General features: G+C 36.7%; 1 long non-coding RNA gene across 1 annotated transcript; it reads left to right on the top strand.

Annotated features, from left to right (window-relative positions):
• Window positions 1-2,809: 2,809 nt before the first annotated feature.
• LOC105486554 (uncharacterized) lies at window positions 2,810-12,178 on the top strand. Its single transcript, XR_011612199.1, has 3 exons — window positions 2,810-6,706; window positions 7,230-7,376; window positions 12,024-12,178. It is a non-coding gene; the product is annotated as an uncharacterized lncRNA (long non-coding RNA).
• The last annotated feature ends 443 nt before the right edge of the window (window positions 12,179-12,621 follow it).

The following is a 12,621-nucleotide window of genomic DNA, read 5'->3' as shown; positions in this document are numbered from 1 at the left end:
TATTCCAGCATCATTTGTTGAAGACGGTATCCTTTCTCTACTTTATGTTTTTGTTTACTCTGTCAAAGTTCAGTTGGCTGTAAGGGTTTGGGTTTATTTCTGGGTTCTCTATTCTGTTTCATTGCTCTATGTGCCTATTTTTCTACCAGTACCATGCTGTTTTGAGGACTATGGCCTTATAGCATAGTTTAAAATCAGGTAATGTGATGCCTCCAGATTTATTCTTTTTGTTTCATCTTGCTTTGGCTATGTGAGCTCTTTTTTGGTTCTATGTGAATTAGAGGATTGTTTTTTCTAATTCTATGAGGCATCATGGTGGTATTTTGATGGAAATTGTGTTGAATGTGTACATTGCTTTTGGCAGTATGTTCACTTTCACAATATTGATTCTACCCATCCATAAGCATGGATGTGTTTTCATTTATTTGTGTTGTCTATAATTTCTTTCAGCAGTGTTTTGTAGTGTTCCTTACAAAGGTCTTTTGCCTCCTTGGTTAGGTGTATTTTTAAGCATATATATATATATATATATATATGTTGCAATATATATATATATTGCAGCTATTGTAAAAGGGGTTGAGTTCTTGATTTGATTCTCAGCTTGGTCGCTGTTGGTGTGTAAGAGAGCTACTGATTTTTGTTTATTAATTTTGTATCCAGAAGCTTTGCTGAATTATTTTGTCAGTTCTGGGAGCTTTCTGGAGGAGTCATTAGGGTTTTCTAGGTATACAAACTTATCATCAGCAAACAGTAACAGTTTGACTTCCTCTTTACCAATTTGGATGCCCTTTATTTCTTTCCTTTGTCTGATTGCTCTGTCTAGGACTTCCAGTACTATGTTGAATAGAAGTGGTGAGAGTGGGCATCCCTGTATTGTTCCAGTTCTCAGAGGGAGTGCTTTCAACTTTTCCCTGCTCAGTATTATGTTGGCTGTGTATTTATCATAGGGCTTTTACCACATTGAGATATGTTCCTTGTATGCCAATTTTGCTGAGGGTTTTAATCATACAGGGATGCTGGATTTTGTCAAATGCTTTTTCTGTGTCTATTGAGATGATCATGGGATTTTTGTTTTTAATTCTGTTTATGTGGTGTATCACATTTATTGATTTGTGGATGTTAAACCATCCCTTGAATATTCTTTATATATTCTGGATACAGGTCTTTCATACAATGTGTGATTTAAAAATATTTTTTCCAATGTATAGCTGCCCTATTTTTCTTTCAATAGTATATTTTAAAGAGTAGATGTTCTTTCTTTTGATGAGATTCAATTTATCATTTTTAATAGATGATTTTTTAAAAATTATATCTAATCTAAGTTCAAATCATAAGATTTCCTCCTATGTTCTCAACTAGAAATTTTATAATTTTCAGTTTTGTATTTAGGTCTATGATCCTTGTAGAGTTAATTTTTGTGTAGAGTGCAAAATATTGATTGTGGTTCCTTTTATTACATATGGAAATCTGATTGTTCCAGCATCATTTGTAAAGAGACTATCCCATCTCCATTGAATTGCCTTTTGCCTTTACTCCTTAGATAAAAATCAACTGGTCATATATGCTTGATTACATATCTGGATTCTATTTATGTCCATTGATCTATATGTCCTCTCTTTCTGTAATATCAGTCTTGAGTGTTGTAGCTTTACGTTAAATCTGGGCATCATTGTGAGTCCTCCTAACTTTGTTTTCTCTTTTTCAATTTGTATTATGGGTTCTAGTTACTTTACCTTTCTATATAAATTGATTGGAATTGTGTTGAATCTATAGACAAATTGAGAGAGTTGACAGCATTGAATCTTCCATTCTATGACAAAGTATGTATTTCCATTTAATTAGATTGTATATTATTTATTACATCAATATTTAAAATAAAATTTCAGCATACAGATTTTGTATAAATTTTTAAAGTTTTGTAACTATTTCAAGCTTATTGAACTATTGTAAATGATACCATTTTTCAAATCAATTTTCATTTTTTTTGTGGCTAACATATTTAGATACCATTAGTTTTTCCATATTGGCATTGTACTCTCTTGCCTTTCCAAACTTAGGGTTAATTCTGTTTATAGATTCTTTTTGATTCTCTTTGTAGCCAATTCATGTCATCTACAAAAAAAAAGAAAAAGAAAATGGCTGGGCGCAGTGTCTCACGCCTGTAATCTCAACACTTTGGGAGGCCAAGGCAGGCGGATCCCTCGAGGTCAGGAGTTTGAGACCTGCCTGAGCAACATGGCAAAAATGTGTCCCTACAAAAAATACAAACATTAGCTGGGCATGATGGTGCAGGCAGCTGTAGTCCCAGCTACTTGGGAGGCTAAAGTGGGAGGATTACTTGAGTCCAGGAAATCAAGGCTGCAGTGAGTAGAGATTGTGCTGCTGCACTCCAGCCTGAACGAGACCTTGTCTCAGAAAAAAATAGTAATAATAATAATAATAATAATGTTTTATTTCATTATTTTCAATTTTCTTGTCTTTTTTTTCTTTATTGATTTATTGAACTTGCTAAGATCTCTAGTATAATGTTTAATAGTAGTAGGGCAATTTTTTTTGATGATGTCTTATATTTGGTTGAGGAAGTTTATTTCTGTTTCTAATCTATTGACTTTTAAAAGAATCATGAATTTATTTATCAAAGACTATTTCTGCATGTATCAATATAATTTCATGGTTTTTTACATTTTTTAGTTTTTTCATGATGAATTGTACAGGTTGATTTTATTTTTAAATATTGAACCAGCCTTGCATTCTGAGAATAATCTCTACTTGATCATGATGCATTCTATTTTGGTGGATTTTGTTTGTTAGTATTTTGTAAGGACATTTGTGTTTATATATCTGACATATATATATATATATATATAAGTCATATGTATATCTCACACATATATGTAAGTGATTTTATGCTATGTATCTTTTTTCTTCTGATATATTTTTCTGGTTTTGATGTTAGTTTAATGCTAACCTCATAAAATAAGTTGGGAAGTGGTCTTTTACTTATATTTTGAAAGAATTTGTATAGAATTACTATAAATTGTTAAGGAAAATTTTTGTAGCATTTGCTAGTGAATATGTTTATGTTTCAACTTTTCCTTTGTGGAAGCTTTTTACTACAAATTCCACTTATTTAGTAGAATTAAGATTATTCAAGTTATCTAATTTTTTATTGAGTAATTTTGGTTTCATTATGTCTTTCAAGGGAATTTTTTAATTTATAATTTCATTTTATAGATTTATATTAAAAGTTCTGAATATGAGTGGCTCTCTGCCTACTCCTTTCACCACCTTCATATCTTAAGTGAATAATGCGTTCTCATCAAGAGGGTTAAAACTAATCACCAGCTGACAGCAGTTCACTTTTTGAGTTACAAAAAACTTTCCCTCTCAGGCCATTTATTTTACTGATAAGCAACCTAACTATATTATAGTTTCTAAAATATTATCTCCAAAGCCCCTAGAAGATGCATACATTTAGTCCAAAAGGTTTAATAATTCCCCAAGCTGATGTTTCCCTTTCTCCTTTGATATTGGCATAATTTGGAGTGTCCATTGTCTGTTTTATTTCATATTGGGACAAGCTGAACAGGGACTAAGGTGAAGGCAGAGAGGCATCCAAGGCAAATCATTTAAGGAGGCACTACAAATACAAGGTCAACACTTGCAGGAACCTAACAAAGAGTGTCTCCTTAAAATTTTTGTCCTAGGTGCCTTATCTAGTTCTGAACTTTTTAATGTGAATTCTTTTCTTTCCTTTTTTTTTTTTTTTTTTTTGAGATGGTCTGGCTCTCAAAGGCTGGAGTGCACTGGCATGATCTCGCCTGACTGCAACCTCTGCCTCCTGGGTTCAAAGGATTCTCTTGCCTCAGCCTCCCAATAGCTGGGCTTACAGGCGTGTACCACCACACCTGGCTAAGTTTTGTATTTTTAGTGGAGACAGGATTTCACCATGTTGGCCAGGATGGTCTTGAACTCCTGACCTCAGGTGATCCACCCACCTTGGCCTCCCAAAGTGCTGTGATTACAGGCATCAGTCACTGCGCTGGGCCTGAATTCTTTATGTTCTCTAAAAATTCAAAATTATTTTTTAGTATTTTATCAGAAATACTGGAGGCATCAATTTAAAAGGAATGCACAGAAGATCCTTCATCACTACTTTCAACCAAGCAGTTCTGGGCTGGAGATCCTAGATCAAGCTACTGGCAGATTTGGTGTCTGGTGAGGGCTCTGCTCCTGGTTTGCAGATGGGTGTCCTCTCATTATGCCCTCGCATGGTTGAGAGAAAGATCGTCGTTCTGTTTCTTCTTAGAAGGGCACTAATTGTATTCATGAGCTCCACCCTCATCACCTAATCCCCTCCTAAAGGCCTCACCTCCTAGTATTATTATATTGGGGGTTTGGATTGCAATATATATATTTGGGGGAGTAGGCACAAACATTCAGCTCATAACATCTTGTGAATCACTTTTAATAGCAATGTTGGAACATTGCTTTAAAAATGATGCAGACCCTATTTCCATATATGCATTAGGAAATTCTTGCATTGCTATAAAGAAATATGGGAAATGGGTAATTTAAAATAAAAGAGATTTAATTGGCTCACAGTTCTCCGGGCTTTCCAGGAAGCATGGTGGTGTTGACATCTGCTTGGCATCTGGGGAGGCCTCAGGAAGCTTCCAATCATGGCAAAAGGTGAAGACAGAGTAGGTATGTCACATAGTAAAAGCAGGAATAAACGAGAGAGAGAGAGTAGGGGGGTGGTGCCAAACACTTTTAAATGACACATCTCATATGAATTCAGGGCAAGAGCTCACTTATCACCAAGGGGTTGGCCCAAACCTTTCATGAGGGATCTGCCCCCAAGATCCAAATCCCTCTGCCAGTCTCCAACATTAGGGACTACATTTCAACATGAGATCTGAGTGGGGACAAATATCCAAACTATATTAAGAAGAAACGCAGTAGTTCCCAATTTCGTCCCTCACCACCCTCCCACATACCAAATCATATATGTGAGGAGTACTTTTATATGTACAACTTGCCCTATTTAGAACTGTTCTGGAATAAGTGCATTTCCCATAGTACTATCTAAAACTCCATCCCCTGCACTTTCCTTCAAGAAACCACATGACAATATCAATAATGCATTGCATTTTAGGAACAAAGTTAAATATCTTCTAATTTATTTTAACCATTAATAAACTGTTTTAACTCTTTTTATAACAATTATTTTTAGATCGATTCACAAGTGATTACAACACACACTACAGCAAGATGGATAATTGCTGTCCTAATGCATACGTTACTCTAAACATTATTACATACAATGATATTGCCAAGGATTTAAAATTTTGATCAGCTGTTTCAGGAAACTAGGAGCTTTTAGCTAAATGAATGAATCATGGAGAAGAGTCCCACCATTTCTCGTTCAAGATTGGTGACTCAGTGTCAGTGGGGCATGAGACTTCTATGATCTGACCTTAGAATGACCCCTTTTTATTGTGGAACAAGGTTTTAAGCTAGGCCATTCCCCTGGAGCCATAAAGGATTGACTAGGGAAGATTGCACTGAGCTTTGCTATGAACAGAGCTGCTGCATTTTTGTGATTTTTCCCCAGTCTGTGGTTTTTCCTGAGCCTGTATCCAGACAGTGGTCATTCCAAGTCCAGCTTGGCTGTCTGTTACAGCTTCTGTTTGACTATGTCTTTATACTCTTGCCTTATTAAATTATAAAATTGTTTATTGCTTTACTGTCTCAGCTCAAAGGTGAATAACAAAACCCCAAGCACATGTCAGCCTTGGAAATCTAGTATTGACCTTCCTGGGCCCTCAGTGCTTGCTCATTTCCCATACCTAGCATTTATGTTTCCAACGCTTCATCTACACCTTCATTCACTACTACCTATATGTCGTTTGCCTTATTATCTATGGTAAGTATACCGAGTTCTAGTAAAATAGTATTTCAAGCGCAAGTTTACACATTCCTTATATTAACTTTACTTCAATACTTTCCATTTCTTTTTTGCTTCAGAACCAGGAGTTGAAAATATTTACATTTGTCTTTTAAAGAGGTTATAAAGTTGTCACAAGGACATGGGACGTGCTGGCTATTTTTCCCTTTTTACTATTTTATGGCATCCAATTAGGTGGATAATAAAATTCTTATTTTACTAATGAGTAATCCAAGACTTCAGGAATAAAAGTACCATGCTTAATGTCACACAACTAACAAGAGGCAGAACCAGTATTTAAATATAAATATGTCTTATTTCGAAATTTGTTTGTTTTACCAAATCCTGTAGCTCTTTCCAAGACTCCTAACCTTTACCTTTTCTTTCTACCCCTAAGAATACATACGATTTTCACATATGAAGTCTCTTTTTAACCTTTTGCTAGTTAATTAGTGAAGCAAAATGCAATGAATTTTGCAAAATGTCGTGCAAAAAATGAAGCAGAACAGAGAATCAGGAAATGTTAAACCATGGTTAGTAGCATTGCATATCAGCATTGGTTTGATTGTAATTTCATTGTTCTGGACTCTCACTTATTTAGTTGGTGTCCCTGAGGCCTGCAGTCCTTCCCGGTGCTGAGAGTGGAGCTTCCCAGGCTTTCATTCTCTCCAGGACCTCAACCTTCCTTATTCCATGTACAGACATAATAAGCCCTTTCCACTTACCTTTTGTAAGAAATTGTATTCTTTCCCACAGGTGAGACCTAGAGAAACATTTGAGTCCTCTTTGATCATGTCCTTAGTCATTTCCCACTCCTGATAATGTGTTTGTAAGATTAATATGAGAACTTCAGTAAGACTGCACTTGCAGGGGTGCAGCTACATACACCAAGCTTATGTGTCACTGGTGAGGAATCTACAAAGCACTGACATGAGTGGAGTGATTTCCATTTCTCTTCAGCAGCCATCTCATGTCAAAGACCATCTGGCAATTCAAATCCTGAGTTATTAAGGCTACAGAATTATGGCCATATCTAGTTTCTATGCACAGCCTTTCCCTGAGTAGAAGGCACAATTAATTACCAGATCAAAATTGGGCTGGGATTTGCTTTGTAAACTGCTAAGCAGTTTAACTGGGTTGTAGAGAAAGACTCTATATGACATTAAATGACCTTCCTAAAAGCTTATTTCTCCCCCAACTGCTCATGTTGGAATCAATTTCAGGAGTCATTCACAATGAGTGGTTTATTAGCTTTCTAAATGCATTTACTACATGCCAGATGTCCAGCTCACACCAGCCTGCTGCTTGCCTTTCACTGACCCCTTCGATGAATGCTATGGACTTGGATCCAGCGCCAAGGAAACACGTCACAGAGCAGTGTGTGGTTGGCATACGAAGCTCCACCGAGGAAGAAGACATTACCCAGGTGTGGGCAAAGAGAATGACATTACCAAGCAAGGTCATAATGATGACGAAAAATAGATTTTTCCAGGTTGAATTTAGAAATACATTGTTTTCTCAGAATTCTCAGTGTGTTTCATGCATTTAAAAATTCCTTTGATTAGAACCAAATTGATTAAAACTAAATGTAGAAAAGACCTTCTTGACAGTTCCAGGGCTATTCTATAGCTGGCTTGAATTTGATTTTTAAAAAATATCTCATTAATCCAAAATGTTCTGCATAAGAGATCTGTACATCTGTTTCTTCACTTATATGATTGGATAATTATCATTTATTTTCAGTAGGTCATTCTGAACAAAATGCAAGTTAACCATTAAACGATTTCTGCATTTGAATATGACATATTTTCATAAAAAGACATGGCTTAAATAGTACTTCTCATCAACCAAGTATCTTGATTCTTTAATACGTTTACTAAGAGAACTAACCATTGCCCTGATTTTCATGAAAAGAAAAAAATCAAATTATTGGTTTTCTCCTTCATATTGCCTTTCTATGCGCAAATGACAATATAGCCATTGTTCAGATTCTCCTAAAAAGTTTAATTGACAATGGCATCAAAATTATTCAAATATTCTTAAAAAATATGTGTGTGACAGTATAAGCAACGGTGGAACTGGTCAAAATAATTAAGGATTATTAAATATTTACTATGAAATAAATGCAAATGCATTCAAAATACATTGGTTAAATATAATTTTGCAATAAAGATGACAAATGCTTTATTTGTACCTTTTATTATGTTATTACTATAATAAGCACAAATGTAAAATATGTATTTATTTTGTAGCAATAGATTATAAAAGGGTAAAGGTAGGCATCAATAAATAGAGGTAAAATGAAACATCCACAGAAGGCAAATAAATACAAATGCAACATTTCTAATATCAAACATCACATCTGACTGTTTTCCTGATGTCACAATGAGACATTTTCTTTATATCTGTTGGGTCTAATAAAATGCGATAGTTAATAATCATATTTTTTGGATGGCATGGGGCAAACTGAACTATGTAGTAAACCATAATGAGCATTGTTAGACTGTTTCTAAATTTCACAGGGAAACAAATTACTTTGTTGGTTGCTAACTTGCCATGCCCACACAGGTACTTTGTCAAAACTTCTTAATTGTGATGATAAAAATTTGGAAATTATTCAGATTAATGTGAATATGTTAAAGTTGTTTTTCAACAACAGTAAGTAAAAAACATATATATAAAACAACATATCTAATATATATGTAATATAATTGTAATATATGTAATATACATGTACTGACTCACGCAATTGTGGAGACTGAGAAGTTCCATAGTCTATCTGCAAGCCGGAAAACCATCAAAGCTGGTGGTATAATTTGGTCCCAGTCCAAAGACTTGAGAAGTGGGAGCTCTGATGCCTGAAGGAAGACACAAGATGGAAGTCCCAGCTCAAAACAGATAGAAAATTCACCCTTCCTTTACATTTTTCTTCTATTCGTGTTCTCAGGGGTTTGGGTGAGGGCCATCCACATTGGTGAGGATAGATATTGTTTACACTGTCTACCAATTCATGTGCCAATTTCTTCCAGAAACACCCTCACAGATATACCCAGAAATAATGTTTTACCAGCTGTCTGGGCATCCCTTAGACTAGTCAAGTTGACACATAAAATTAACCATCACTCCAAGTAAAACTCGTTTTGCCTTCTCTGGAAATATTTAAGGAGAGAAAAGTAACACTGAGCAGAACAGTATAGAGGAAAGAGCCATGCGCATCACAAAAGCCTACGAATCACATTTGTGAGCCATCACTTACTTGTCTGCAAAATGGATGGGATGGCAGGGCTGTGGTGAAGCATAGATACAACATACAGACATGACCTAGCTTTGTGCCATGCATCTAGATCCTTAATGATGACAGTGAGATAAAGATTACTTATATCAAACAGTTCTTGGACTTTTCCCTGACTCTCATCAGTGAAGTGCATCCTAGCTTAACCTCCTAGTCCTGTTTCCCTTCCTTGCTCTCCATGCCAGACAAGGTTCTCATGACCACATGAAACACAACCGCGAGAAAAGGAGAGGTGAAGAAAGGCAGGAGGTAGCAGGCCTAGGAGTGCAGAAGGTGAGGTTGGGCATGTGGGTTCAGGAAAGGCATGAATGTGACTACCATATATGAAGAAAGAAGGGAGAGAGAAGACCTAAGCATGATTGCTGTGGTCTGCTTACATTCTTTATGCTGTTTGTAAAAAGTAAGTGAAGGGTACGTTACTGTAAAATTGCTTTTGGTTCCTGGAACATGGTCTTTGGGATTCATCACTGCTCTGAGACTGAGTTACGTAGATCGTGACTTCACTAGCATTACAATGCATATAGTCATTATTTTCCAGAAGAACTTAAGTGTGCTTCTATCTTCTGCTTTGACATACATGGAGTAGACCTTTCCCATTCATTTTTCTTTTTCTTTTTTTGAGACGGAGTCTCACTCTGCCAAACAGGCTGAAGTGCAGTGGTACGATCTTGGCTCACTGCAACCTCTGCCTTCCAGTTTCAAGCTATTCTCCTGCCTCAGCCTCCCAAGTAGCTGGGACTACAGGTGCCCACCACCACGCCTGGCTAATTTTTGGTTTTTTAGTAGAGATGGGGTTTCACCATGTTGAACAGACTGGTCTCAATCTCCTGACCTTGTGATCCACTCGCCTCGGCCTCCCAAAGTGTTGGGATTGCAGGCGTAAGCCACCGCGCCTGGCCTCCCATTCATTTTTCATACCCAGATCCTTCTTATCTCAGAAAGTCCAGCTACCATGCCTTCCACGATGCTCTCCGTCCCAGATTTATCTATGTGATGGAAATATTTTGCACAAACTTCCTTTGTGTTTGATCTGTACCTATGTACAATCAGATTCTTCAGAGAAGAGCCTGAGCTGGAAATTAGGGTGCATGAGATTCATCAAAGGAAGGACTATGAACAGCAGAAAGGGAAGAGACTTAGTATTGGGCAGGGGAGGAGCTAAGGACAGGTGTGTTTTCAGCAGGACTCTGCCTCTGGCCTCCTCACATAGGGTGTTCTGGAACATGAACTGTGTCCTGAGTTGGTCCGCCCAGAAGGCAAGGAAGTCAGGCTCCCTTGTTGGTCCATGGGCTGTGGGCTTTATACAACCTCCTGGGAAATAAAGCGATTCTTCCGTACGGCTGAAAGCGGTTCTCTGGGGAGACAGCACCTACCCAGGAGTAGCCAATGCACACCAACCTAACCCAGAGGGTCCGCACACTGTATTAATAGCATCCATTACTGACTTTTCCTGATGACCCTTCTCACGTTTCACCTTGTGTTATATGAATTCATATTTTTGTCATATTTATACTAAATTGTGAGCTCCTTGAGGACAAATTAAGTGCAATATTTATATTTGAAGTTTTCACAATACCTAGCTTGGCTCCTGGATAACAGAGCACTGGAAATAACTTTGAAATTACTTGCCAGGACTTAATTTATAACTGGATGGGGCTCTAGAATATAATTTCAATTCATTCTATCTTACTGTAGAGCAGACCGTTACTATTCACGGGGAAACTTCCTGAAAGTCCAGAAATGGGCAAAATTCCTAACACTGATATAACCAGAGTTACCAAGGTGTATGAGTATCAAAAAAGGGTGGGATAAGAAGGGCATGGGCTAACTAGGCATAGCGACTTGTTCCTACATGTTAGACTTACAGTGTAAAGTTAATATCCAGGCCTCCACAAAATGACACGTTTCTACACATTGTGAACCTTCTGGATTCCTATACAGTCTGATTTGGAAATATTAAATCTGTGAATGCCATGTGTTTGGTAGGCATAATTGTTAAGTTAATAAATGATGCATAAAATGGAATAATGTATTATAAATACATATGTTAAAAACCCTTGAAAAAGCATTGAGTATAAAAATGAAAAGGAAACCTGAGAATAACTGTTTTATTCACACTTCCCATTCCTCGCTGGTTTTATCCAATCTCATTGCTTCATACGCCCTCTGTATTCTGAGCCCCCCCGCCAGGTTTATGTCTCCTTCTATAGTTCATCTATGCTATTAAGTATGCAGACATAACCTCCCCCAAATGAAGCTCTTGATCTTCCCTGCAAACACTGACGTCTTGTGTTTATCATCATCTAAGTCTCTGGCAAATCTAATCCTAGTACCTCGAGTCACAAAAGCTGTGGATTATCCCTGACTCTTGTCTTTTTCTCACACTGAATACTCAATTCCAATACAAGCTGTAGGTGTTACCTACAAAACATGCACAGACTCCAACCACTGTTTCCACTACACTGTCACCTCCACAGTCCAAGCCATCATCATCTCTCTTGGATGACTGCAATAATCTTCCTGCTTTTACCTAGTTTCTGTCTTTGACCTACTTCACAATGTTTTTAATACAGTCCCCAGAATGTTCCTGTTAAAATATAAGTCATAGCATTTCACACCTCTGCAAAAAAAAAAAAAAAAATTACCTTTTGTGTGAAAATATACTTTCTTTACTTATTTGGTCATTTACTCATATATTCATCTCACATACCTGTATTGATTATCTTCAATGCCAAATACTAAAATCTCAAGGAAGACTAAAACAAAAGTATTCTTTTCCAGAGTCATGCTGCATTATCCAGAATACTTATACGTCTGCATTCCAAAGATTGGCCACCCAAACTTCTTCATTTATGAAGTGTTTCTCAAAGTAGTTGATTGCCTGAAATTGGATGATAGTAGCCTCAAGAAACACTTATAAACATTAGCCAATTACAGAGTATTTTGGTATGTTTGAGGCTTTATAAATCCCTGACCATCCAGGGACTTAAAATCCTGTTGGCAGAGACCATCAATATTAAAACACTTATTTTCACAGACATTTATTAGTTACTAATTTTGTGCTAGGAATTGTGCTAGGTAAAAGGGGATATAATGATAACATAATGCCTTGACTTTGTTGTTAAAAATGTTTTAGTCTAGTTGGGAAGAAGGCAGGTTTACACAATACATTTAGAGCAGTGGTTTTCAACTCTGACTATACATTGAAGAATCCAGTTAAGAGTTTAGGAAATTTCAACATCTGGGTCTCACTATCAAGATCTCCCTCAGTCTGAGATGTGACCCATGCATTAATTTTCTTGAAAGCTTTCTAGAGGATTCTATAGTGATGTAGGATTGAGAGTGGGTAAAGTACCCAGTAATGAATGAATTATTGCTT

This window comes from Macaca nemestrina, chromosome 13, assembly GCF_043159975.1.
Source record: "Macaca nemestrina isolate mMacNem1 chromosome 13, mMacNem.hap1, whole genome shotgun sequence".
Taxonomy (NCBI): Eukaryota; Metazoa; Chordata; class Mammalia; order Primates; family Cercopithecidae; genus Macaca; species Macaca nemestrina.
The sequence above is the reverse complement of the archived record's forward strand: the minus strand, read 5'-3'. Positions and strand labels throughout refer to the sequence as shown.